At 50.6% G+C, this 27,710-nt stretch overlaps 1 pseudogene; it reads right to left on the bottom strand.

Moving 5' to 3' along the window:
• Positions 1-9,985: 9,985 nt before the first annotated feature.
• LOC139266705 (netrin-G1-like) overlaps positions 9,986-27,710 on the bottom strand; it is a 35,061-nt pseudogene continuing 17,336 nt past the window's right edge.

The following is a 27,710-nucleotide window of genomic DNA, read 5'->3' as shown; positions in this document are numbered from 1 at the left end:
TCCCCATCACCAAGACCGTCTATTTCCATCCCCGTAACATCACCCGACTCCGCACCTGACTCAGCTCATCTGCTGAAACCCTCATCCATGCCTTTGTTATCTCTGGACTTCACTCTTTCAAAGCTCCCCAGGTCAGCCTTCCATCTTTCACCCTCCGTAAACTACAGCTCATCAAAAACTCTGCTGCCCGAGTCCTAACTCGCACCAAGTCCCGCTCACCCATCACCCCTGTGCTCGCTGACTTACATTGGCAACACCTCGATGTTAACTTCTCATCTTTGTTTTCACATCCCTCCATGGCATTGCCCCTCCCTATCTCTGTAACCTCCTCCCACCCTCCAACCCTCTGAGCTTTCTGTGCTCCACCAATTCTGGCCTCTTGTGAATCTCTAAATTATATCACCCTGCCATTGGTGGCCGTGCCTTCAGCTGCCTGGGCCCTAAGCTCTGGAATTCCCTCCCGAAACCAATCCATCTCTCTATCTCTCTCCTCCTTTAAGATGCTCCTTAAAACCTACCTCTTTGACCAAGCTTTTGGTCACCTGCCCTAATATATCCTTATGTGGCTCGGTGTCATATTTTGTCAGATTTACGCTCCTGTGAAGTGCCTTGAGATGTTTTACTACATTAAAGGTGCTATATAAATGCAAATTGATGATGTTATAGGATGGCCACTACACTAACCATACCCCTCTGATACATCCCATGATACTGTTACCATAGTGATGAATGAAGAATGATTGTGAGAGAGCGCAGTGTTAATTAACGATGGCCTGAATTGAGCCCAAACTCTCCAGGAATCAGTGAGTGCCTCCTGGCCCCATGGATTGAGGCAGTGTGTTGAGGGCGGGCTCTCTGTGACTCTTCCTGTGATTATATTGATACTCAGATCTCCTGGTATTACTGGGAGCGCTAATAGTATCAATAACCTGACCCATAACCCTGACAGATTGTGTTAACACAATATCAATACTGAGAACATCTGTACATTTAACAGGCAGTAAAATTACTGGAATAAGACAAGGTTAAGTCTCACTCAATGGTATAGTCCCATCTCTCGCAGTAATGGCCTTGTGCTGATCGAGAATTTCCAGCGGTAACATTCAGTTATAGTGTGTGTTGGCCTCGATTTATTACAATCATTAACCATCGGATCATCCTCACGGTTTCCCAGAATTCCATGACAAATCTTTCATTTATATTATTCCAAGTACCAGACAATTATTCCCAACCACAGCATATCCCACACTGTGCTGTATAATGAGCAATATAAACCATGCAAAGCTTCCTCAGTACTGCGCCTCCGACAGTGCAGCACTCCCTCAGTACTGCACCTCCGACAGTGCAGCACTCCCTCAGTACTGCATCTCCGACAGCACAGCACTCACTTGGTACTGCACTGGGAGTGTCAGCCTGGATTCTGTGCTTGAGTCTCTGGAGTGAGATTTGAACCCATGACCTTCTGACCCAGAGGCAAGAGTGCTGCCCACTGAGCCATGCCTGACTCTGAGTTGTTGGTTGAAATTGTTTTTTCGCTGATGCATCGAATGAGAAAACGAGTCAGTGTGGAGATTGAAGAATGAAATGTGGCCGGACTGGGACAATGTCAGTTTAATTCCTCTAAACCCTGGGATTATTCTATAAAGAGCTTTCTACACACAAAGGATCAGAGATTTCAGTGTTTGCAATTTGACGGGTTATTGAGATTCTCATCCTGCTTCTAGTCTCTGGATTTCAATTTTATTTCACTCCCGTTATTAAACTGTGATATAACAACTTTCTTTTCAACAAGTCCCCGTCCAATCAACTTGGCCGACCCTGGTGTCCATCAGATTGACACTTGACCCCTGAGCCAAGTGGTGTCCATCAGACTGACCCTTGACCCCTGGACTGAGTGGTGTCCATCAGACTGACCCTTGACCCCTGAACTGAGTGGTGTCCATCAGACTGACCCTTGAACCGAGCGGTGACCATCAGACTGACTCTTGGCCTGAGTGGTGTCCATCAGATTGACCCTTGAACTAATGAGTGTTGACCTTGCAGGGATTATATGATATTATTATTGGGGTTTGGGGTCTGGTTGGGGTTGAGATTGGGATTATTGCTGCTTATTATTCTGTGCCAGCAATGTCCTGATTTATACTTTGCTCACATTGACCCTGGATACTGAACCCATGAATAGAATCTGATTTCTTTTCACATTTCGAGAGGGGCGGAATCCTGAGCTCTACTCCCTGCAGTTACAGAAATCAATGTGACCATTTTCTAATGACGGGAGATTGGTGGAAGGAGGTCACAAGCTGCAAAACCCAAGGAGTAAAGTGAGAAAGTGTGGGAGCCGCTGTGATGTGAGGTGGATATGGGGGAAAGGTTGCTGGGTTTGAATGCTGGAGCTGTCTGATCTCAGGTTCATCATTAGTTTAGTGAAGGGAAAAATCTTTCTTTGACAAATACCAGGAGAAATGAAACCGAAATCAAATTGCAGCATCTGAGCTCAGACAGGAGAAAGAAGGAGCAAAGATTGGGGCCTTTGAGACTGAACTTATTCCTGAGATTTCATATTTGTGGAAAGAGGATCAGGTTTTTATAATGGTGATATCAGAAAGCATTACATATTGGAGGGGGATTAGATCAATTTTCAAAAGGAATTTGAAATTAATTTGCAGAAAATGATGGATATTTATTAAGAGTGAATAAGATTTAATTATTTGAGGATTAATATTCTCAGCCTATGTCCCTTGTATTGTACAGACAGACAGATTGCCCTTTCATAAATCCATGTTGACTCTGCCCAATCTTATTATTTTCTATGTGCCCTTAATAATAGATTTGAGAATTCTCCCTGCAACTGACGCCAGGCTAACTGGACTGTAGTTCCCCGTTTTCTCTCTCCCTCCTTTCTTAAATAGTGGGGTTACATTTGCTATCTTACAATCCACGGGAACCATCCTATAATCTATAGAATTTTGGAAGATGATAACCAATGCATCCACTATTTCTATAGCCACCTCTTTCAAAACCCTAGGCTGTAGGTCATCAGGTCCAGGGGATTTATAGGCTTTCAATGCCATTTATTTCTCCAGTACCATTTTTTTACTAATATTAATTTCTTTTAGTTCCTCATTCTCGCCAGACACTTGGTTCTCCACTATTTCCACTAAGTTGTTTGTGTCTTCTTCAGTGAAGACAGACAGACACAAAATATCTGTTTAATTTCCCTGCTATTTCTGTATTCCCCATTATAATTTCTCCTAATTCAGCCTGTAAAGGACCCACATTTACTTTCACTAATCTTTTCCTGTTTATATACCTATACCTCTTTACATACCTACAGAAGCTTTTAGTCTGTTTGTACTCTCATATTCTATTTTCTCTTTCTTTTTCAATTTCTTGGTCCTCCTTTGCTGAATTCTAAAATTCTCCCAATCCTCTGGTTTGCTACTTTTTATGGCAACATTATAAGCCTCTTCCTTTGATCTAATACTATTTTTAACTTCTCGTTAGCCACGGTTGAACCACATTTCATGTGGGATTTTGGTACTTAAAGGAATGTATTTTTGTTATAAATTTATGTATTAATTCTTTAAATGCTATAATTGCCTGTCCACCATCATACCTTTTAATGTAATTTCCAATCTACCTTAGCCAACTCACCCCACATACCTACGTAGTTTGCTTTGTTTAGATTTAAGACCCTAGTTTCGGATTTAACTAAATCACTTTCAAACTTATGTAAAATTCTATCATATTATCGTCACTCTTCCCTGAATGCCTATTTACTACAGCTTATTAATCAACCTTTCCTCATTGCACAATAATATATCTAAAATAGCCTGTTCCCCAGTAGGTTCCTCAACATGTTGATTTAGAAAACTATTTTATACACATTCCATGAATTCGTCCTCTACACTACTACTGAAAATTTCATTTGCCCAGTCGATATGTAGATTGAAGTTCCCCATGATTACTGTATTACCCTTATTACATGAGTTTCCAAATTCCCATGATTTATACTCTGCCCTACATTACAACTCCTGTTCGGGGGCCTATAAACAACTCCCACCAAAGTTTTCAGCCCCGTGCTATTTCTTAGCTCCACCCAAACTGATTCTATTTCTGGATTTTCAGAGCTAAGGTCCTTTCTCTACTGTCTTTATCACATCCTTTATTATCAGGGCTACCTCTCCTCCTTTTCCATGTTGCCCATCTCTTCTAAAATATTCCTGTAATCCCAACCTTCGCCACTTTGCAACCACGTCGCTGTAATGGCTCTTCGATCAAACCTATTAATTTCTATCTGCGCTATTAATTCATTTATTTTATGGTGAATGCTTCGCGCATTCAGATGTAGTGCATTTAGCTTTGACTTATTTATATTCTTCCCTGATGTCACCTTAGTCACTGATGCCTTATTAACTTTGTTATTTTCTCCGTCTCTTCCTGATCCATTCTGCTTATTTTTACCCAAAACTTTACTCTGCTCCAGTGCCTTGACATTTCTCTTGCTGCTTTTAAATTTACTCTTTCCTGAAACCTCCTACCCACCCTTCATTAGTTTAAAGCCCAATTCAAAAAATAATGGAGGTTAGAGAAATATTTCTATATTCAAGGACTTTCTATCTCCTGAGCACCATTTATATCAAGACAAGGTCTTTCTTTAAAGGATGTTGTTGTTTGAGTCTAAGGCCCTTCCCCAGATGTTGCAGCAGCTGTGTCAGAGGCCTAGGAGGGAGTTACAAGCCCACCCTCCCATCCAGTCAATGTTGGGCAGTGAGAGGGAGGAAACGGGAAGATGGAATGGTTGTAACAATGAAGGAGGAAGAAGGGAGAAGTTTACAAATAAACATCGACACTGATAAAAAGGTCACTGGAAAGTGAACACACAGAAACCCAAATACTTTCCACAGGCTCTCCCTGTCCCGTGTGTCTGGGCCTGAGATTTATATTTCAGCTGACTTCAGTCAGAAATAAGAAACACATCTTTGAATTATTGATCTTTCCGACCTGTTTATTTCAAGCTCTTTTAACTCTCATTCGACATCCTGTCAAAAGAGGCAGCAAATATTTCATTGAGGAAATCTGTTGGTATCATTCTTTGCTCAGATTTCAGTCTGACAGTCGATGAGAAACAGGTTCGGAGAAATTTCAGAGTTTTTTAACGGAAAGTTGAACTTTAGGTGTGAGCTGTGGTTCATTGGCAGCATTTCACCTCTGAGTCAGAAGGTCGTGGGTTCAAGTTGGCCCCTAAAGACTTGAGCCCATAATCCAGGCACATACTCCCAGTGCAGTACCGAGGGAGTGATGTCATCTCATCTATGCACTGTCGGAAGGGGCAGTACTGAGGGAGTGATGTCATCTCATCCATGCACTGTCAGAGGGGCAGTACTGAGGGAGTGATGTCATCTCATCTATGCACTGTCGGAGGGGCAGTACTGAGGGAGGGCTGCACTGTCAGAGGGGGCAGTACTGAGGGAGGGCTGCACTGTCAGAGGGGCAGTACTGAGGGAGGGCTGCACTGTCAGAGGGGCAGTACTGAGGGAGTGCTGCACTGTCAGAGGGAGCAGTACTGAGGGAGGGCTGCCCTGTCAGAGGGGCAGTACTGAGGGAGGGCTGCACTGTCAGAGGGGCAGTACTGAGGGAGTGCTGCACTGTCAGAGGGAGCAGTACTGAGGGAGGGCTGCCCTGTCAGAGGGGCAGTACTGAGGGAGGGCTGCACTGTCAGAGGGGCTGTACTGAGCAAGTGCTGCACTATCAGAGGGGGCAGTACGTCACTTGTGACTTTGATGAGAGTTGTTTCGATACTTTGGCAGGGGAGGAAACCTGGTGCTTCACAGGAGCGTAAATTATTTGACACCAAGTCACGTAAGGAGATATTCGGATAGGTGAGGTTTAAGGAGCATCTTTGAGGAGGGAGAGACGGAGAGGTTTAGAGAGGAAATTCCAGAGTTTGGGGCCCAGGGAGCTGAATGCATGGCCGTCAATGTTGGATGGATTAAAATCGGTGATGTACAAAAGTGCACAGATCTCGGAGGGTGGTAGGGCTGGAGGAGGTTACAGAGATAGGAAGGGGTACAGGGCTGGAGGAGGTTACAGAGATAGGGAGTGGTGTAGGGCTGGAGGAGGTTACAGAGATAGGAAGGGGTGCAGGGCTAGAGGAGGTTACAGAGATAGGGAGGGGTGTAGGGCTGGAGGAGGTTACAAAGATAGGGAGGGGTGTAGGGCTGGAGGAGGTTATAGAGATTAGGGAGGGGTGTAGGGCTGGAGGAGGTTACAAAGATAGGGAGGGGTGTAGGGCTGGAGGAGGTTATAGAGATTAGGGAGGGGTGCAGGGCTGGAGGGAGTTACTGAGATAGGGAGGGGTGCAGGGCTGGAGGAAGTTACAGGGATAGGGAGAGGGTGTATGGCTGTAGTGGGGTTACAGAGATAGGGAGGGGTGTAGGGCTGGAGGGGGGTTACAGAGATAGGGAGGGGGTGTATGACTGTAGTGGGGTTACAGAGATAGGGAGGGGTGTAGGGCTGGAGGAGGTTACAGAGATAGGGAGGGGTGCAGGGCTGGAGGGGGGTTACAGAGATAGGGAGGGGTGCAGGGCTGGAGGAGGTAACAGAGATAGGGAGGGGTGCAGGGCTGGAGGGGGGTTACAGAGATAGGGAGGGGTGCAGGGCTGGCGGAGGTTACAGAGATAGGGAGGGGTGCAGGGCTGGAGGAAGTTACAGGGATAGGGAGGGGGTGTATGGCTGTAGTGGGGTTACAGAGATAGGGAGGGGTGCAGGGCTGGAGGGGTTACAGAGATAGGGAGGGGGTGTATGTCTGGAGAGGGGTTACAGAGATAGGGAGGGGTGTAGGGCTGGAGGGGTTACAGAGATAGGGAGGGGGTGTATGGCTGGAGAGGGGTTACAGAGATAGGGAGGGGTGTAGGGCTGGAGGGGGGTTACAGAGATAGGGAGGTGTGTAGGGCTGGAGGAAGTTACAGAGATAGGGAGGGGTGTAGGGCTGGAGGGGGGTTACAGAGATAGGGAGGGGGTGTATGGCTGGAGAGGGGTTACAGAGATAGGGAGGGGTGTAGGGCTGGAGTGGGGTTACAGAGATAGGGAGGGGGTGTATGGCTGGAGAGGGGTTACAGAGATAGGGAGGGGTGTAGGGCTGGAGGGGGGTTACAGAGATAGGGAGGGGATGTATGGCTGGAGAGGGGTTACAGAGATAGGGAGGGGTGTAGGGCTGGAGGGGGGTTACAGAGATAGGGAGGGGGTGTATGGCTGGAGAGGGGTTACAGAGATAGGGAGGGGCGAGGCCATGGATGGAGTTGAACACAAGGGTGAGAATTTAAAATCGAGGTGTGGCCGGACTGGGAACAATGTCGGTCAGTGAACGGCGGGGTGGTGGGTGAACGGGACTTGGTGCGAGTTAGAACACAAAGGGGCCGCAATTGCTCTCCGACCAAAACGGGACACACTCACCGTTTCCTTTGCTGATTTACCGCCCCAATCGTTGTGTCTGGAGTGATTTTGGACCTTTGTTAAATGTTTCCCTGGCGGGACGGTGAAGCCGGGCTGCGGCGGGGCGGAAGTCGGTGGGGAGCGGGGCGGAAGGTGGGCGGATTCAGGGGCGTCGCTCTGACGTGTCACAACGTCCCTCCCCTTCAGTTAAAGGGGAGGGCCGCTGCCAGCTCTGCATCAACTTTAGTGGTGCCCACTGGGCCACCAGGGAGGGTTTTGGCCGGGCCAGCGACCGACAATTAAAATAAAATGGCGGCCGCGGCAGTGCGCCCTCCTCTTTAAGGGCAGACGCCCCACGCAGCCACAAGCAGCTTCCCACCGGGAAAAGCTGTCAGTGACACCGACCGCCGGCCGATCTGCTCTCGCGGGACAATTTCCCATGGGGCAATTTCCCTTGCGGGGCGGAAAGGGGGTCAACGCTGCAAGGTAAGGGGTTGGCGTGCGCCCGACGGGATGGGAACACGGGCAGGGTGGTAGCTTACACCGCCATAAAAATGCACCAGGGCAATTTCTAAAATGGCGGCACCTCCGTCCCGACTGAGCGGTAGCTAATTGGTAACTGCTCTTAAAAAAAGGGGCAATTTCAGCCCCAAAACCATTTGATACAAAGGCACCCAACAGAGACAGCTCTTCAAAACCATAAACTAAAGGGAAATAATTTCCCCAAACACTGGGCTCCAGTTCCAGTCCGTGTGGAATGGCTCGAATCTAAAGAGCAAATCATCGTCTGTTATCAGCAACAAGCAAGTTGTAAATCTGCCGATAAATCTTCACACAACCTGTTGAGAGCAAGTGCAGAGCGTTAAACTGAGATGAAAGGGCCCAGTGGAGCCATTCTGACCCCGGCTGTCATGTATCTCACATTACTCTATATAACTGTATCTTACCATGCTATACATGACTGTAACTGGATATGGCCTGTAACAATAAGCATACCTTATCACCAGGGGTGCACTTGCAGGAGACACTCCATACCTGTCCCACTGAGGTATATAAAGGGAGGTCTCAGGCAAGTGCAGGACTGGAGAGCTGGAATGAAAGGTGCAGGTCCTGAGTGACCTTGACTTCAGCATGTGTCTTGTGTAAGTCAGTACATTAGAGTCAGGACTTAACACCGGCGAGTGACTTTTCAACATTTAATATCTGAAATGTCAGATAAATTAGTTTTGATGATAATTCCTTGGAACCAGGAAATATTCTACAAGAGTTCCCGAGACAGGTCAGGAAAAGCTTCTCCAGAACAAGAAATAAATGATGATTAATGTCCCTGTCTAGAGCACCATCGAATGAAATATTTTCAGGACACAATCTCTCTTCTATTTTGTTGTAAAAGCTTTGAATCCTCTGTGTAAGATAAACTCAGAGCAAAGTGAATCATTTCTCAGCCGTGGTCAGTCAAGGTCTCAGGTCAGAGTTTATCTGCACTGTCTGAGGGGCACAACTGTGGGAGTGCTGCACTGTCGGAGGGGCAATACTGAGATAGTGCTGCACTATCGGAGGGACAATACTGAGATAGTGCTGCATTGTCGGAGGGGCAGTACTGAAGGAGAGGGGCACTGTAGGAGGGACAATACTGAGGGAGCGCTGCAATGTCAGAGGGACAATACTGAGCGAGCGCTGCACAGTCGGAGGGGCAGTACTGAGGGAGTGCTGCACGGTCGGAGGGGCAGTTCTGAGGGGACACTGCACTGTCGGAGGGGCAGTACTGAGGAAGCACTGCACTGTAGGAGGAGCAGTACAGAAGGAGTGCTGCACTGTCGGAGGGTCAATACTGAGGGAGTGCTGCAATGTCGGAGGGTCAATACTGAGGGAGTGCTGCACTATCAAATGGAGTGAGGGAAGGAATGAGGAAGGAAGGGAATGAATGGAATGAGAGTGATGGAGTGTAACAAGTGTGAGTGAGTGAGGGAGTGAGTGCTGCACTATCGGAGGTACGATCTTTTGGATGAGACATTAAACCGAAGCTCCGTCTGCCCTCTCAGGTGGGTGTAAAATATCCCATTTCACTATTTGGAAGAAGAGTGGGGCAGTTATCCCCAGTGTCCTGGCCAATATTTATCCCTTGACCAACATCTCTAAAACAGGCTGTCTGGTCATTATCACATTGCTGTTTGTTGAGAAAGTCCTTCATTGTCTGTGAGGTGCTTTGGGCCGTCCTGAGGGGGTGAAAGGCGATGTAGAAATGCAAGTCCTTTCTTTCTTTCTTTGTCCCAAAGCTGGACATGGGCCGAGCGGCTGGCGATTACAGAATGAATATTAGCAGCAGTCTGGGCCCCGCGGGGAGTCCGAGAGTCCAGTCCCCACTGACTGCCCATTCCTTCCGGCCTCTCACATCCAGTCGGGCTGGGTGGGCTCCGGCCTCGGTTCCACTTTGTCTTTCCCAGGGGTGGGAGTGGGGGAGGGGAGCGTGTTTTACCGGCGACGCAGTAAACGCTGGATTCTCCTGCACTCTTCGCACCTTCCCGTGAGCGGCCATGGCGCTGGAAGCCGGTCAGAGCGGCGGGCGGCCGTTAGCGGCGGTTAGCAGCGCAGTCAGCGACAGCAGCACCCGGTGTAAGGTGGGGTCCCGCGGGGATTGGGAGACACACCCTCCCACTTCCTCCCCACACTGGCCTTTCTCACACAGGAGCCCGGTGTAGGGAGCGGGGCACACACACCTCCCATTGTCCTCACACACTCCTCCGTTCTCACACCGCGTCAGAAAGTTATCGCACACGCCCGCTGCAAGAGGTCAGAGAAAAGAAAGGTCAGGTCATAGAAACTCTCCCACGTTACAGATTGTTCCAACTCTCTCTCACTTTTACAACAACTTGCATTTATATAGCGTCTTAATCGTAATAAAACATCCCAAGGTGCTTCACAGGTTATCAGACAAAATTTAACACCGAGACACAAAAGGAGATATTAGGACAGGGAACCAAAAGCTTGGCCCAAGAAGTAAGGTTTAAGGATTGTCTTATAGGAGGAGCGAGAGGTGGAGAGGTTTAGTGAGTGAAATCCAGAGCTTCGGGCCCAGGCAGCTGAAGGCACGGCCCCCAATGGTTGAGCGATTAGAGTTGAGGATATGCAAGAGGACAGAACTGGAGAAGCACAGAGTTCTGGAGGGTTATGTGGCTGGAGGGGTTTACAGAGATAGGGAGGGTTATGAGGCTGGATGAGGTTACAGAGATAGGGAGGGGTGTAGGGCTGGAGGGGTTACAGAGATAGGGAGGGGAGTAGGGCTGGAGGAGGTTACAGAGATAGGGAGGTGTGTAGGGCTGGAGGGGATTACAGAGATAGAGAGGGGCATAGGGCTGGAGTGGGTTACAGAGATAGGGAGGGGTGTAAGGCTGGAGGGGATTACAGAGATAGGAAGGAGTGTAGGGCTGGAGGGGGTTACAGAGATAGGGAGGGGTATAGGGCTTGAGGTGGGTACAGAGATAGGGAGGGGTGTAGGGTGGGAGGAGGTTACAGAGATAGGGAGGGGTGTAGGGTGGGAGGAGGTAACAGAGATAGGGAGAGGTGTCGGGTGGAGGAGATTACAGAGATAGGGAGGGGTGTAGGGTGGGAGGAGGTTGCAGAGATAGGGAGGGGTGTCGGGTGGAGGAGATTACAGAGATAGGGAGGGGTATCGGATGAAGGGGATTACAGAGATAGGGAGGTATGAGGCCATGGAGGGATTTGAACACAAACATGAGAAATTTAAATTTGAGGCATTGCCAGACTGGGAGCCAATGAGGATCAGCGAGCACAGCGGGGATGGGTGAACGGGACTTGGTGCAAGTTACGATGGGATAAATATTGAGGCAGAGACTGAGGATTAAATTCTGTGTCCAATTATTCTGTCTAATTCTGGGCACATTAGGAAGGATGTCAAGGCCTTGGAGAGGGAGCAGAGAAGATTTACAGGAATGATACTGGGGATGTGGGACTTCAGTTATGTGGGGAGACTGGAAAAGCTGGGATTCTTCTCCTTCGAGCAGAGAAGGTTAAAGGGAGATTTAATAGTGGTGTTCACAATTATTAAAGGTTTTTGATCGAGTAAATAAGTAGAAGCTGTTTCCTGGGGCAGGAGGGTCAGGGACCAGAGGTCACAGGTTGAAGGTAATTGGCAAAGGACCAGAGGGGAGATGGGAAGAGTTTATTTACGCAGCGAGTTGTTGTGATCTGGAATGCGCTGCCTGAAAGGGCGGAGGGAGTAGATTCAATAGTAACTTTCAAAAGAGAATTGGATAAATATTTGAAAAGGAAAGATGTGCAGGTCTATTGGGAAAGAGCAGGGAGTGGGAGTAATTGGATCGCTCTTTCAAAGAGCCAGCACAGGCCCGATGGGCCGAATGGCCTCCTTCTGTGCTGGCAGATTCTATGACCCGCCCTCACTGAACTCCAGGCCTCCCTTTGCGAGGAGCTGTGCCACTAATTGTGTGGCAGGTTATGGGAGAGTCCAGGGGGATTCACTCACTAAAAGCCTCTGTGTTTCCCCCCACGGTATCTCTGCTATCGGATACTTTGCTGACCCTGACACCCAGAAGCCGGGGCGGAGTGAGGGGAGGGGCTGGTGCTGGAACGGTTACTTACCTCGACAGCCCCTGTGCCAGTAGTATCCGGGCAGGCACCTGTCACACTTGGGCCCTGTCGCCCCCTCCTTACAGTCACAATATCCCGTGTCATTACAGCGATGGTGGAGCGAGCCATCAGGGTGACACTCACAGTCTGCAGAAACAAGACAACACACACACTGCACACGGCTGTTCCCAATAAACACAGCGACACAACCTCAGCGACAGGAATGAGTGCGAGCCGGGACAAGGGAGGCTCAGACTGTGGGGGTGAAACAAGTCTCCAACACTTTACAAACAGCTTCAATCCTCCACACACTGACTGCACACGGCCCGTGTTCCACTCCCTGGGGCGACTGCACAGAATTAACGCAGGTTAACAAGGCCAGAAAAAACAAACCAGGTTCATCAATAGAGGATAGAACGCACAAGCACAGAAGTGATGTAAAACTTGAATCGAACCTTGGTTAGACCGCACTTGGAGCACTGGGCACAGTTCTGGTCTCCGTATTATAAAAAGGACATAGAGGCACTGGAGAAGGTACAAAGTAGATTTACAAGGATGATACCAGAACTGAGACGTTGTACCTATCAGGAAAGGCTGACCAGGCTGGGGCTCTTTGCTGGGAAAGAGAAGACTGAGGGGTGACTTGATCGAGGTCTTTAAAATTGTGAAGAGGTTTGATAGGGTGGACGTAGAGAAGATGATTCCACTTGTGGGGAGTTGAAAACTAGGGTCATAAATATAAGATCATCACTAATAAATCCAATAGGGAATGGAGGAGAAACTTCTTTATCCAGAGAATGGAACTCGCTACCACAGGGAGTGATTGAGGCGAATAGTATCGATGCATTTAAGGGGAAGCGAGATCAACACATGAGGGCGAAAGGAATAGAAGGATATGCTGATAGGGTGAGATGAAGAGGTGTGGGAGGAGGCTCGTGTGAAGCATAAACACCGGCATGGAGCGGTTGGGCCGAATGGCCTGTTTCAGTGCTGCACATTCTGTGTAATTGTGTGTGTGGAGAATGGGAGGAGATGAGGAAATGGAGAGAGAGGATTGTTGATGGACACTGACCGGGAGGGGTAACATTGAGCAGAGGGAAGCAATGTTGCTACGATGCAGGATGGTCATTTACCGAGAATACAAACTGTCATGTATTCAACTGTCATTGTAACCCAGGTATAAGCTGACCTAAGTTGTACACCTTGAGAACACTGACCACAGGGGGCGAACTTGTGGGAGACACTCCTAACCTGGACATTCCGGTATAATAGGGGAAGCTCCACCCACCGTCTGTCTCTTGAGATCTTGGTAATAAAGGTAACTGGTCACAGAGTGACCTTCTCTCAAGTATGGGCCTCGTGTACATTTATACTGTATAGTAAGGACATATTATTGGCAACGAGAAACTGTGATTTAAACCACGCGAGCATGGCCACTAGCAGCACAGAAAAGAGGTACTGTGTTGGTGATGATTGGGACGACTTTATTGAGAGACTATAGCTAAGTTTTGTCACTAAGGAATGGTTGGGACAGCATTCGGCCAACAAATGCAGGGCTCATCTCCTGGCAGTTTGTGGATCCAGAACGTACTCCCTGATGAAGGACCTTCTAGTACCAGAGAAGCCGGCGGATAAGACTTTTCAAGAGCTCAATAAGTTGATCGGGGAACACCTTAAACCAGCAAGCAGCATGCACATGGTGAGACACCGGTTTTACACGCACCGGCGGCGAGAAGGGCAAAGCGTTCCAGACTTCGTGGCAGATCTCTGGCGACTGGCGAGCCTATGTAAGTTCCCAGATGCATGCAGAGCGGAGATGCTGTGAGACTTTTTTAGTGAGGGCATCGGGCATGCTGGGGTTTTCAGGAAACTGATTGAGACCAAAGACTTGACCTTGGAAGTGGCAGCTCTGATAGCCCAGACAATTATCTCAGGGGAGGAAGAGACTAGAATGATTTATGGCAAAAATCTTGGCTCAAATGCGGCAAATGACCAAGGACTCAACATTGTTAACGCGGCACACAGTTCTCGAGGAAGACAAGGACAATCAGACATGCCCCAGCATGTAGTCGAACCCAAAGGGGGAATTCAACAGAGACAATGGCTAGCTGAATGGCGATTCAGGCCATCGCAATGGACAATGTGCGGCCAGTAATGGGTTCATCAATACCTGTTAATGGTGCGCTTAAGGACAGTTACAGAGACAGTCAGAGACGATCGACTGGTAATGGATCTTTTGTTTGCAACAATGAAGCCTCCAGCTCATGCTGGAGTTGTGGAAGCAAACACCCAGCCAGAGTTTGCAGGTATCAGCAATATACCTGCAGAAATTGCAACATCAGCGGTCACTTGGCGCGTATGTGCAGGAAGCCTGCAGCCAGGTTGATGTACGAGGAGGACGGGACCGATGTAAGCCCTACGAAGCCAAATGAATACTGGGGGAAATCACTGGAAGCTGAAGTTCAGCGAGTTCAGGTGGAGCACATATACAGTTCATACACCAGGACGCCACCGATAATGATGAAAGTGCTCCTCAATGGCATCCCAATATTAATGGAGCTGGACACGGGGGCCAGCCAGTTCCTGATGAGTATCAAACAGTTCGAAAGGTTGTGGGTGCCCAAGGCCAGGAGGCCAAAATTATTGCCGATTGACGCACTGCTACGGACATATACAAAGGAGATCATTCCGGTGCTAGGCAGCACCACGGTAGCCATGACCCACAAAGATTCGGAGAACAGGTTGCCACTCTGGATTTTCCCAGGGGATGGTCCCGCACTACTGGGGAGGAGTTGGCTTGCTGTCATGAACTGGAAATGGGCGATGTCAATGCAATTTCTTCTGTGGCGCGAGTATCATTCTCCCAGGTCCTGCACAAATTTGACTTATTATTTCAACCCGGCATCGGCACTTTCATGGGGACCAAGGTAGTGATTCACATAAATCCGGACGCCAGGCCAGTATACCACAAGGCCAGAGCGGTGCCATAAGTGATGCGGAAAAAGATAGAATGCGAATTGGACCACCTGCTGAGGGAAGGCATCATCTCGCCAGTCGAATTCAGTGACTGGGCGAACCCAATTGTGGCGGTGCTCAAGGCGGATGGGTCGGTCAGGATATGTGGTGATTACAAGGCCACCATCAATCGGGTATCACTCCAAGATCAGTACCCGCTACCGAGAGTGGAGGACCTCTTTGCGACGCTATCCGGTGGCAAACTTTTATCAAAATTGGAACTGACCTCAGCTTACATGACCCAGGAGCTGGCAAGTGATTAAAGAAGCTGACCACAATCACGACACACAAGGGGTTGTTTGTGTATAACAGATGTCCGTTCGGGATTCATTCGGCCGCCGTAATCTTTCAGCGAAATATGGAAAGCCTCCTCAAGTCGATTCCAAGGACAGTGGTCTTTCAAGACGACATCCTCAACGCGGGTCGCGATATTGAAGAACACCTCCACAACCTGGAGGAGGTGCTACGCAGACTGGACTGGGTAGTGGTGCGACTGAAAAAAGCGAAGTGCGTCTTCTTAGCTCCAGAGGTAGAATTCCTCGGGAGGAGGGTGGCAGCAGACGGGATCAGACCTACTGCGTCCAAAACGGAAACGATCCAGGGAGCCATAACACGACGGAACTGCATTCGTTCCTGGGGCTCCTGAACTATTTTGGTAACTTTCTTCCCAAATTGAGCACGCGGTTAGAGCCGCAACACGTGCTCCTACGCAAAGGTCGTGATTGGGTCTGGGGGGACAGCCAGGAAAGGGCTTTTGATAGAGCACGCAATTTGTTGTGCTCTAACAAACTGTTAACGTTATATGACCTGTGTAAGAAACTAATTTTAAAGGGTGATGCGTCATCCTATGGGGTCGTGTGTGTATTGCAGCATGTGAATGCCAATGGTCAGTTACAGCCGGTAGCTTATGCCTCCATAATTCTGTCGCAAGCATAAAGGGGTTACGGGATGGTAGAAAAGGAAGCACTAGCATGTGTATATGCAGTAAAAATAATGCATCAGTATCTGTTTGGCAGGAAATTTGAGCTGGAGACAGATCACAAACCACTAACATCCCTTTTGGCCGACAACAAGGCCATAAATGCGAATGCATCAGCCTGCATACAGAGGTGGGCGCTCACGTTAGCCGCCTATGACTACACAATTTGACACGGACCGGGCACTGAAAACTGCGCCGATGCACTCAGCAGGATCCCACTAGCCACCACTGAGGGGACAGCTGAGCATGATGCTGAGATGGTCATGGCTGTTGAAGCTTTCGAAAGCGAAGGCTCACCTGTGACAGCCCATCAGATTAAGTTCTCGACAAATAAAGACCCGCTACTGTCTTTAGTTAAGAAATGTGTCCTGAATGAGGACTGGGCAGCCACGTACGGGGCATGCCCTGAGGAGTTTATAGGTTTCATAGGTGCAAGGATGAACTCTTGATTCAGGCCGATTGCCTACTGTGGGGAAACCGAATAGTCATGCCCCCGAAGGGCAGAGAGGTGTTTATCAGAGAACTACACAATGAGCACCCGGGCATTGTCATGACGCAGCCAAGGAAGCCCCCCTTAGCCCTGGTCCTGGCTCGCCAAGCCATGGTCACGCATCCATGTGGACTATGTAGGTCCTTTCATGGGAAAAATGCTTTTGGTTGTAGTAGACGCTTACTCCAAGTGGATTGAGTGTGCCATTTTAAATTGAAGCACATCCTCTGCCACGGTAGAAAGTCTACGGGCAATATTTGCTGCCCATGGTCTACCGAACGTCTTGGTCAGCAACAATGGCCCATACAAGTACTGAATTCCAGGACTTCATGGCAGGCAATGGAATCAACCATGTCAGAATGGCATCGTTCAAGCCGGCCTCAAATGGCCAGGCGGAACGAGCAGTGCAGATAATCAAACAGGGGATGCTCAGAATCCAAGGGGGTTCCCTACAAAGCTGCTTATCACGTCTTCTGTTGGCCAATAGATCCCGACCACACTCGCTCACAGGGGCTCCACCTGCAGAGCTGCTAATGAAAAGGACGCTCAAAACCAGGTTATCCTTATACACCCTACTATGAAAGAAATTGTTGAGAGCAGGCGTCAGTCACAATGTGACGACCATGACAGGAATGCGAGGGCACGATGTATTGATGTCAATTACTCTGTTTTTGTCCTTAATTACGCTGCAGGGCCCAAATGGCTTGCAGGCACTGTGATTGCCAAAGAGGGGAATAGGGTTTTGGTAGTTAAACTTACCAATGGACAAATCTGCCGCAAACTCGTGGATCAAACTAAAAGGAGGTTCAGCAACCCCATAGATGAAGCAGAGGAAGAACACGACGTACAGTTTACTCCACCACAGGTGATGGAACACTGGAACCAAGTGGAGGAGAGCCCAGTCACTGTGGGCAGTCCAGACAGGCTTGAGGCACCGCAAACAGCAGACACTCAGGCCAGTGCCCAACAACTAGAGCCCCAACTCAGGCGCTCTACAAGGGAGCATAAACCACCAGAGAGACTTAACCTGTGATCCCAATAAGACTTTGAGGGGAGGTGATGTCATGTATTCAACTGTCATTGTGACCCATGTATAAGCTGACCTAAGTTGTACACCTTGAGAACACTGACCACAGGGGGCGAACTTGTGGGAGACACTCCTAACCTGGACTTTCCGGTATAAAAGGGGAAGCTCCACCCACCGTCTGTCTCTTAAGGTCTTGGCAATAAAGGTAACTGGTCACAGAGTGACCTTCTCTCAAGTATGGGCCTCATGTGCATTTATACTGTATAGTAAGGACATATAACAAACAACATACAAATTCCTGAAAAACAATGGAGACAGGGAGGCAACGATTATATTGTCAAAACACAGAGCTTTCAATTTACCTCAACACAGCCTGGGCCAGGCCTCATCGCTTTGGAAAGGGTGGACCCAGGCCTCATCGCTAGGGAAAGCCTGGGCCAGGCCTCATCGCTAGGGAAAGCCTCGCCAGATCTCATCGCTGGGAAAGATTGGGTTGGGGCCAAGTCACTGGGGAAAGGTTGGGTAGAGTCTAGTCACTGGGGAAAGGTTGGGTCGGGGTCTGGTCACTGGGGAAAGGTTGAGTCGGGGTCTAGTCACTGGGGAAAGGTTGGGTCGGGGCCTAGTTACTGGGGAAAGGTTGGGTCAGGGTCTAGTCACTGGGGAAAGGTTGGGTCGGGGTCTAGTCACTGGGGAAAGGTTGGGTCAGGGTCTAGTCACTGGGGAAAGGTTGGGTCGGGGTCCAGTCACTGGGGAAAGGTTGGGTCAGGGTCTAGTCACTGGGGAAAAGTTGGGTCAGGGCTGAGTCACTGGGGAAAGATTGGGTCGGGGTCCAGTCACTGGGAAAGGTTGGGTCAGGGTCTAGTCACTGGGGAAAGGTTGGGTCGGGGTCCAGTCACTGGGGAAAAGTTGGGTCGGGGTCTAGTCACTGGGGAAAGGTTGGGTCAGGGTCTAGTCACTGGGGAAAGGTTGGGTCAGGGCTGAGTCACTGGGGAAAGGTTGGGTCGGGGTCTAGTCACTGGGGAAAGGTTGGGTCGGGGTCCAGTCACTGGGGAAAAGTTGGGTCTCAGTCGAGTCATTGGGGAAAGGTTGAGTCGGGGTCTAGTCACTGGGGAAAGGTTGGGTCAGGGCCGAGTCACTGGGGAAAGGTTGGGTCGGGGTCTAGTCACTGGGGAAAGGTTGGGTCGGGGTCTAGTCACTGGGGAAAGGTTGGGTCGGGGTCTAGTCACTGGGGAAAGGTTGGGTCTCAGTCGAGTCGCTGGGGAAAGGTTGAGTCGGGGCCTAGTCACTGGGGAAAGGTTGAGTCGGGGTCTAGTCACTGGCGAAAGATTGGGTCGGGGCCTGGTCACTGGGGAAAGGTTGGGTCGGGGTCTAGTCACTGGGGAAAGGTTGGGTCGGGGTCTAGTCTCTGGGGAAAGGTTGGGTCGGGGTCTAGTCACTGGGGAAAGGTTGGGTCGGGGTCTAGTCACTGGGGAAAGGTTGGGTCGGGGTCTAGTCACTGGGGAAAGGTTGGGTCGGGGTCAAGTCACTGGGGAAAGGTTGGGTCGGGGTCTAGTCACTGGGGAAAGGTTGGGTCGGGGTCTAGTCACTGGGGAAAGGTTGGGTCTGGGTCTAGTCACTGGGGAAAGGTTGAGTCGGGGTCTAGTCACTGGGGAAAGGTTGGGTCGGGGCCTAGTCACTGGGGAAAGGTTGGGTCGGGGCCTAGTCACTGGGGAAAGGTTGGGTCGGGGCCTAGTCACTGGGGAAAGGTTGAGTCGGGGCCTAGTCACTGGGGAAAGGTTGAGTCGGGGCCTAGTCACTGGGGAAAGGTTGGGTCGGGGCCTAGTCACTGGGGAAAGGTTGAGTCGGGGCCTAGTCACTGGGGAAAGGTTGGGTCGGGGTCTAGTCACTGGGGAAAGGTTGGGTCGGGGTCTAGTCACTGGGGAAAGGTTGGGTCGGGGTCTAGTCACTGGGGAAAGGTTGAGTCGGGGCCTAGTCACTGGGGAAAGGTTGAGTCGGGGTCCAGTCACTGGGGAAAGGTTGGGTCAGGGCCTGGTCACTGGGGAAAGGTTTGGTCAGGGTCTCGTCACTGGGGAAAGGTTGAGTCGGGGTCCAGTCACTGGGGAAAGGTTGGGTCGGGGTCCAATCACTGGGGAAAGGTTGGGTCAGGGTCTCGTCACTGGGGAAAGGTTGGGTCAGGGCCTGGTCACTGGGGAAATGTTGGGTCGGGGTCTAGTCACTGGGGAAAGGTTGGGTCGGGGTCTACTCATTGGGGAAAGGTTGGGTCAGGGTCTAGTCACTGTGGAAAGGTTGGGTCGGGGCCTAGTCACTGGGGAAAGGTTGGGTCGGGGTCTAGTCACTGGGGAAAGGTTGGGTCGGGGTCTAGTCACTGGGGAAAGGTTGGGTCGGGGTCGAGTCACTGGGGAAAGGTTGGGTCGGGGTCTAGTCACTGGGGAAAGGTTGGGTCGGGGTCTAGTCACTGGGGAAAGATTGAGTCGGGGTCTCGTCGCTGGGGAAAGGTTGGGTCGGGGTCTCGTCACTGGGGAAAGGTTGGGTCGGGGTCTAGTCACTGGGGAAAGATTGAGTCGGGGTCTCGTCGCTGGGGAAAGGTTGGGTCGGGGTCTCGTCGCTGGGGAAAGGTTGGGTCGGGGCCGAGTCACTGGGGAAAGGTTGGATTAAGGCTGGTCACTGGGGAAAGGTTGAGTCGAGGTCTAGTCACTGGGGAAAGGTTGGGTCGGGGCCTGGTCACTGGGGAAAGGTTGAGTCGAGGTCTCGTCACTGGGGAAAGGTTGGATCGGGGTCGAGTCACTGGGGAAAGGTTGGATCGGGGTCTAGTCACTGGGGAAAGGTTGGGTCGGGGTCTAGTCACTGGGGAAAGGTTGGGTTGAGGCTGGTCACTGGGGAAAGAGGGGCTGATTTCCGACGCGCTTTGCTCAGCCCTATTGAAGGTATTTTCTTTGTTTCTTTATCTTGTTTTGGGCTGAAAGCAGAAGGGTGAAAGAAGGAGAGAGCAGAGATTGTAACAGGAACTGACCTAGGCAAACGTTGTGGTGGTCCAGCTGTGCTGAAGGGTTTCGGTGGTAGCCCAGCCGACATAACTGGCAGTGTCGGCCTCTAGTGTTGTGCTTACAGCTCACGCAAATGGCGGTGGTGAGCAGCTCGAGGTAACTGCACCGGTTCGAATGGCCGAAGCATTCGCAGGCTTGCAGGGAAAAGACAGAGAGTGTAGACGGGACACAGACAGTTTGCAGACTGTGAGAGGGTCACATGCTGCAGGAATGAGAGGTGGGGAGGAAATGGTGGAATGGGAGGGAGGGAGGGAGGGAACACTGAGGCTTTTAGCAGTGAGGGGAAAACATCAGACTCCTGGCTAGTTACGGTTTGCATTGAATCAGGCAGATGGCAATGGATGGTCCCAATCCTGGGTTTATAGATTCTGTGCCGGGTTTTACACAGCACTTCCAAGTTAGGGGCCTTTCAACTGTGGCTCAGTGGGCAGCATGCTCACCTCGGAGTCAGAAGGTCATCGGTTCAAGTTCCATTCCAGAGATTTGAGCCCATAATCCAGACTGACGCTCCCAGTGCAGTCCTGAGGGAGTGGTGCACTGTCGGAAGGGCAGTTCTGAGGGAACGCTGCAGTGTCGGAGGGGCAGTTCTGAGGGAGCACTGTGCTGTCGGAGGGGCAGTACTGAGGGAGTGCTGCACTGTCGGAGGGGTAGTAATGAGAGAGCGCTGCACTGTCGAATGGGCAGTACTGAGGGATTGCTGCACTGATGGAGGGGCAGTACTGAGGGAGTGCTGCACTGTGTGAGGGGGAGTACTGAGGGAGTGCTGCACTGTGTGAGGGGGAGTACTGAGGGATTGCTTCACTGTGTGAGGGGCAGTACTGAGGGATTGCTTCACTGTGTGAGGGGCATTACTGAGGGAGTGCTGCACTGTGTGAGGGGCATTACTGAGGGATTGCTGCACTGCCGGAGTGGTTGTACTGAAAGACTGCTGCACTGCCAGAGGGACAGTACTGAGGGAGTCCTGCACTGTAGGAGGGGCAGTACTGAGGGAGTGCTGCACTGTAGGAGGGGCAGTACTAAGGGAGTGCTGCACTGTCGGAGGTGCAGTACTGAGGGAGTGCTGCACTGTAGGAGGGGCAGTACTGAGGGAGTGCTGCACTGTGTGAGGGGCATTACTGAGGGATTGCTGCACTGCCGGAGTGGTTGTACTGAAAGACTGCTGCACTGCCAGAGGGACAGTACTGAGGGAGTCCTGCACTGTCAGAGGGACAGTACTGAGGGAACACTGCACTGTTTGAGGGGCAGTACTGAGGGATTGCTGCCCTGCCGGTGGGGCAGACCTGAAGGAACAATATATAAATGCAAATCCTTGCTTTCTCATGTGCTCTGAGCCAGTCGCGGTGTTTGAGAGCTCCTATCTTGCTCTGGGTTCGTGACCTCTCGTGATGAGATTCTTGGCCGTGTGCGACCGAGCTTTGGGTCAGCTGCATGTGTCAGGAGAAATCAGCAATTATTAATCCCAGCTGGAGAACACGCGTTCTGAACAGAACATCTGTACTGTACGCACACACATCGAGTGGAGACTATCCGAGATTGCAGGAGTATCCGAGAGACAAGCAAACAGACATTTACATGTCTGCTACACCGCCAATCAGACAGAAACTCACACCGAGACTCGGGAGGAGATATTAGGACAGGTGACCAAAAGCTCGGTCAAAGTGGTAGGTTTTAAGGAGATTCTTAAAGGAGCAGAGAGAGGTGGTGCGGAGACGTTTAGGGAGGGAATTCCAGAGCTTCGGGCCCAGGCAGCTGGAGGCTTGGGAAGGCGTTAGGGATGGAGAAGGTTAGAGATAGGGAGGGATGTAGGGTGGGAGGGGGTAATAGAGATAGGGAGGGTTGTAGGGTGGGCAGGGGTTATAGAGATAGGGAGGGGTGTAGGGTGGGAGGAGGTTATAGAGATAGGGAGGGGTGTAGGGTGGGAGGAGGTTACAGCGATAGGGAGGGGTGTAGGGTGTGAGAGGGTTATAGAGATAGGGAGGGTTGTAGGGTGGGAGGGGGTTATAGAGATAGGGAGGGGTGTAGGGTGGGAGGGGGTTATAGAGATAGGGAGGGGTGTAGGGTGTGAGGGGTTTATAGAGATAGGGAGGGCTGTAGAGTGTGAGGCTTTACTGATAGGGAGGGGTGGGGCCACGGAGGGATTTGAACGCGAGGATGAGAATTATAAATTGGAGGCGTTGCTGGATCGGGAGCCAATGTCGGATCAATCAATCACTTCCCCGGGTCTACTCACTGCCCGGGCTGTCACTCGAACCGGATCGATGGATAATTAGTGGGAATCTGGTCCGCGGAGAGATGATTAAATGGGGTGAGGCCGTGACAGGCTGTTATTGTGGGATTACGGTATATTGAGGGTTTGTACCTGGGTAGCAAAGGAGCAGGTTTGGGGTCAAAGTGTAACGTTTCATAGACCCCCAGTCTCGGTCAGCATGGTGGGTTATGGTCACTCCTGGTCAGTGTGGGGAGTTTTGGTCACTCCCGGTCAGTGTGGAGAGTTATGGTCACTCCCGGTCAGTGTGGTGGGTTATGGTCACTCCTGGTCAGTGTGGGGAGTTTTGGTCACTCCCGGTCAGTGAGGAGAGTTATGGTCACTCCCGGTCAGTGTGGGGAGTTATGGTCACTCCCGGTCAGTGTGGTGGGTTATGGTCACTCCTGGTCAGTGTGGGGAGTTTTGGTCACTCCCGGTCAGTTTGGAGAGTTATGGTCACTCCCGGTCAGTGTGGGGAGTTATGGTCACTCCCGGTCAGTGTGGGGAGTTATGGTCACTCCTGGTCAGTGTGGGGAGTTATGGTCACTCCTGATCAGAGAGTTATGGTCCCTCCCGGTCAGTGTGGGGAGTTATGTTCACTCCCGGTCAGTGTGGAGAGTTATGATCACTCCTGGTCAGTATGGAGAGTTATGATCACTCCCGGTCAGTGTGGGGAGTTATGGTCACTCCCGGTCAGTGTGGGGAGTTATGGTCACTCCCGGTCAGTGTGGGGAGTTGAGGACACTCCCGGTCAGTATGGGGAGTTATGTTCACTCCTGGTCAGTGTGGAGAGTTATGATCACTCCTGGTCAGTGTGGAGAGTTATGATCACTCCCGGTCAGTGTGGGGAGTTATGGTCACTCTCAGTCAGTGTGGGAAGTTATGGTCACTCCCGGTCAGTGTGGGGAGTTGAGGACACTCCCGGTCAGTATGGGGAGTCATGGTCACTCCCGGTCAGTGTGAGGAGTTATGGTCACTCCCGGTCAGTGTGGGGAGTTATGGTCACTCCCGGTCAGTGTGGGGAGTTATGGTCACTCCCGGTCAGTGTGGGGAGTTATGGTCACTCCCGGTCAGTGTGGGGAGTTATGGTCACTCCCGGTCAGTGTGGGGAGTTATGGTCACTCCTGGTCAGTGTGGGGAGTTATGGTCACTCTGCTCCCGGTCAGTCTGGGTGTTGGTTCGGGGTTGCGATATGGCGGATGGTTTGGAATGACATGGACAGCATGCGAAGTGTTAAATAAACGGGAACAAGTTGATGTAAGGTCCAGGAACAAAGAGGAACAGATTGAGGCCGAGACACTCACCCAGTTTCCATTCCTGCATCTGGGATAACGGGATTACAACAGGTCCCCATTGATCTCGGCCTCAACCACCATATGGATTTCTACAAATCTTCCCTCCACTTCCCACTGAACATTCTCACTGAGACACAGTGAGAAGCATTTTCGTCTCAGCTAAGATGTCCGTCGTACATATTACATCTTCCCTGCTTTATATCTGCTGCACTGCTCGAGGAGATTATACTTTACTGCATAGATACATGGGCAAGCAGACTCCTGATCCCAGCCCTGTTCATACCTAATCTGCCTCACACCTTCATCTGTTCACACTCAGCCCCTGCTCACACTCAATCCCTGCTCACACCTACACCTGTTCCTCGCTCACTGAGCGACAAGGGAGGTTTGAGGGAATCGGATCATTCCCGATACAGAAATGAGCTCTGGGTCAGCAAGTCACAGGTCAGAGAGCATAGGTCCTACTTACGGCCACTCGCCACGGAGGGGTCAGGGAGGCCTGGAGAGGGAAACGGAAACAGAGTTAGAGAGACATCTGATTAACAATCTTTATCGATAAACACATTACCACAACCCATCACACGGAGTGTTCATCAGATCGACGTCACTCAAACTCAGAACAAGGAACTGATGGGGGATTGGCGTGCTGCATCCTCTGAGCGCTCACACCAGCCCTGTGTGAGACCAGGTAGAGTTGCTAAAGTGCTCCCGTAAGGTGAGTGTGAGAGTAGTACGTGGGGACGCTCCCACTACGTGCGATTAGTGTGTAAGTACGCAGAGTTAATACGTAAGGGCATCAGTGGTCACACACACCCCTCCCCCACTGCCCAGTCAGCTCACTATCTGGATATTGATCTCGGGACATTCCACACACAGCAGGCCACAAATGTCCCTCACAACCTTCACTTCCTGATCTGCTTCAGATATTGATTTCACAGAGGCTTATTCTCCTCTCACCTTCCCCAGCTGTTCCCCAGATGTTCATCCAGCTGTGAACATTCCATTCTCACATCAGTCTGCACCTCACTGCTGGCTCTGTATGTGTGGGTGTCCGGAGTGAGGTTTCAGCAAATTCAACCCCTGCGGCTATTACAACCTCACCCTCTACATAATGCCAGCGATCCCCCTCGCTCACTGACCCCGACATTACATTGATAGAGGGCTTCAAAATGAGGAAGGGTTTTGATGGAGTGAATAAGGAGAAACTGTTTGCAGGGGCAGGAGGGTGGGTAACCCAAGGACACAGATTGAAGGTGATTGGCCAAAGACCCAGAGGGAGATGAGGATTATTTTTACGCAGCAAGTTGTTGTGATCTGGAATGCGCTGCCTGAAAGGGCGGTGGGAGCAGATTCAATCGTAACTTTCAAAAGGGAGTTGGATAAATACTTGAAAAGGCAACATTTGCAGGTCCATGGGGAAAGAGCGGGGAGTGGGACTAATTGGACAATCTTTCTTTCATTATTTTTTTTCTTCGCTATATCTCTAATTCTTTCTCTCACTTTCCTTTTCTCTCTCTTTCCCTCTCTCTTACTTTCCGTCTCTCATTCTAACTTACTTTCTCTGCTTCTCTCTCTCCCTCTTTATCACTTTCTATATGTCTCTGTTTCCCACTTTCTCTTTCTTTTTGTTTGTTCTCTCTTTCATTCTTTGCTTCTCTCTTTCTCCGTCTCTGTTTCTCTTTCTCTCCCCCCTTTTTCGCTCCCTCCCTCTGCCCTGCTCTCTCCCCTCTCCCTCTCTCTCCCCACCCCCCCCCCCCTCCTTCAGTGTGGAGCTGTGGGCACGGACCCTATCTCTGTCCCTGGCTCTGTCCAATCTCCCGCTGTGACTCTCTGTTCCCACATGAACACAATGACAAAGATGGGTGGGTTGTATTTTGGAGTCGGTGCGTTGCCGGGAGTTGGGCTGAGAATGAAATGTGAAGGGAATCTGGTGCCGGCACTGAGCCGGGCTGGAGCAGCTCTGGTTACTCACAGACATTGGCCGACCCTTTGGGGATTGGGAGGTATGAGCCCGCTCTCCACGCTCGGCCTTGAAAGTCTTTCTTGCATCTCCCGCAGTCCGGCCCCGTCGTGTTGTGCTCACACTCGCAACTCAGCTTCCCCTTCTCCCAGATACAGTTGTTGGCGTGAAGATTGCACTTACACCTGCCAAAAAACAACAGCAAGCTGGTTTCAAATAAGCTGAGCAGCCGGGTTAGACTGGGGACTAGCCGCTCCGCGAGTCCGCTCTCCCTTTCCCAGCTTCGCTCTGGAAACAGCAAAATTTTTCTCCCACTTACTGCCTTTCAACCCAGGCGGCAGGACAGTTTCTGGGTGTGTTTCCGCTGATTGACGATCAGATTCTGGGCAGCAACAAGAACACGTTAGGAGAGAGTTTCTGATCAGCTCCGGCCTTCCAGGCCCCTCAAAGGAAGAGCTTGCATTTATAGAGTGCCTCTCACAAGTTATTTATTTACAACAACAACAATAAAACCTGGAACAACAACTTGAATTTATATAGCGCATTTAACTTGTAAAACGTCCCAAGGTGCTTCACAGGAGCGTAAATCAGATAAACTGACACCGAGCCACTTAAGGAGATATTTGGACAGGTGACCAAAAACTTAGTCTGAGAGGTCAGTTTTCAGGAGCGTCTTAAGGGAGAATAGAGAGGTTGAGAAGTGGATATGTTTAGGGAGGGGATTCCAGAGCTTAGGGCCCAGGCAGCTGAAGGCACGGCCACCAATGGTGGGGCGAAGGGAGTGGGGGATGGACAAGAGGCCTGTGGTGGAGGAGAGCAGCGATCTCGGAGTGCTGTTCCTGGTGTTGGAGGACAGCAGAAATCTCGGAGGGCTGTAGGGTGGGAGGAGGTTACAGAGATAGGGAGGGGGAGAGGCCATGGAGGGATTTTTAGACAAGGATGAGATTTTGTTGTTGTTGTTGTTCAGGAAATGCGATTTGGAAAGGCACAAAGTGCTGTGACGGTCTCTGTACCGTGAAGCGTGAGAACGCTGGTCTCGGTGACTCTGTGCTCACAGCATCGAGCCGCTGTTTAACTCACTGAGCGGGTGAAGCTTCACAATCCGCAGATTGTATGTTGCACATTCAGCAAATTGTCAGTTCTGGGCACTGTATGCTGAACTAAGCAGATACCCAGACAGTTCCTTGGAGTCACATTAACGGCAGCGTAAACATTTTACTGCTCCTGTTCTCTAATTAGTGTCTGAAGATTGTCCTCGGCTAAAAGCTGGAGCGAGCCTCCCAGAAGCTGAGTGTGGAATAATGAGGGAATGGCTCCGAGCCCTGGAGATTGTGTGATGGGAGAATGGGAACTCACTGACCCAGACTGAATATAGATCCAACACGAAGGAAGCCTTCAGTCACAATCAGTCATCGAATCAGGAAAGGCTTGGATCGAGTAAATAGGGAGCAACTGTTTCCAGTGGCAGTAGGGTCGGGGACCAGAGGTCACAGGTTGAAGGTAATTGGTAGAAGACCCAGAGGGGAGATAAGGAGAGTTTGATCTGGAATGCGCTGCCTGAAAGGGCGGTGGGAGCAGATTCAATCGGAACTTTCAGAAGGGAATTGGATAAACAC

This window comes from Pristiophorus japonicus, chromosome 7, assembly GCF_044704955.1.
Source record: "Pristiophorus japonicus isolate sPriJap1 chromosome 7, sPriJap1.hap1, whole genome shotgun sequence".
Classification (NCBI taxonomy): Eukaryota; Metazoa; Chordata; class Chondrichthyes; family Pristiophoridae; genus Pristiophorus; species Pristiophorus japonicus.
This window is presented reverse-complemented; position numbering and strand designations above follow the sequence as displayed.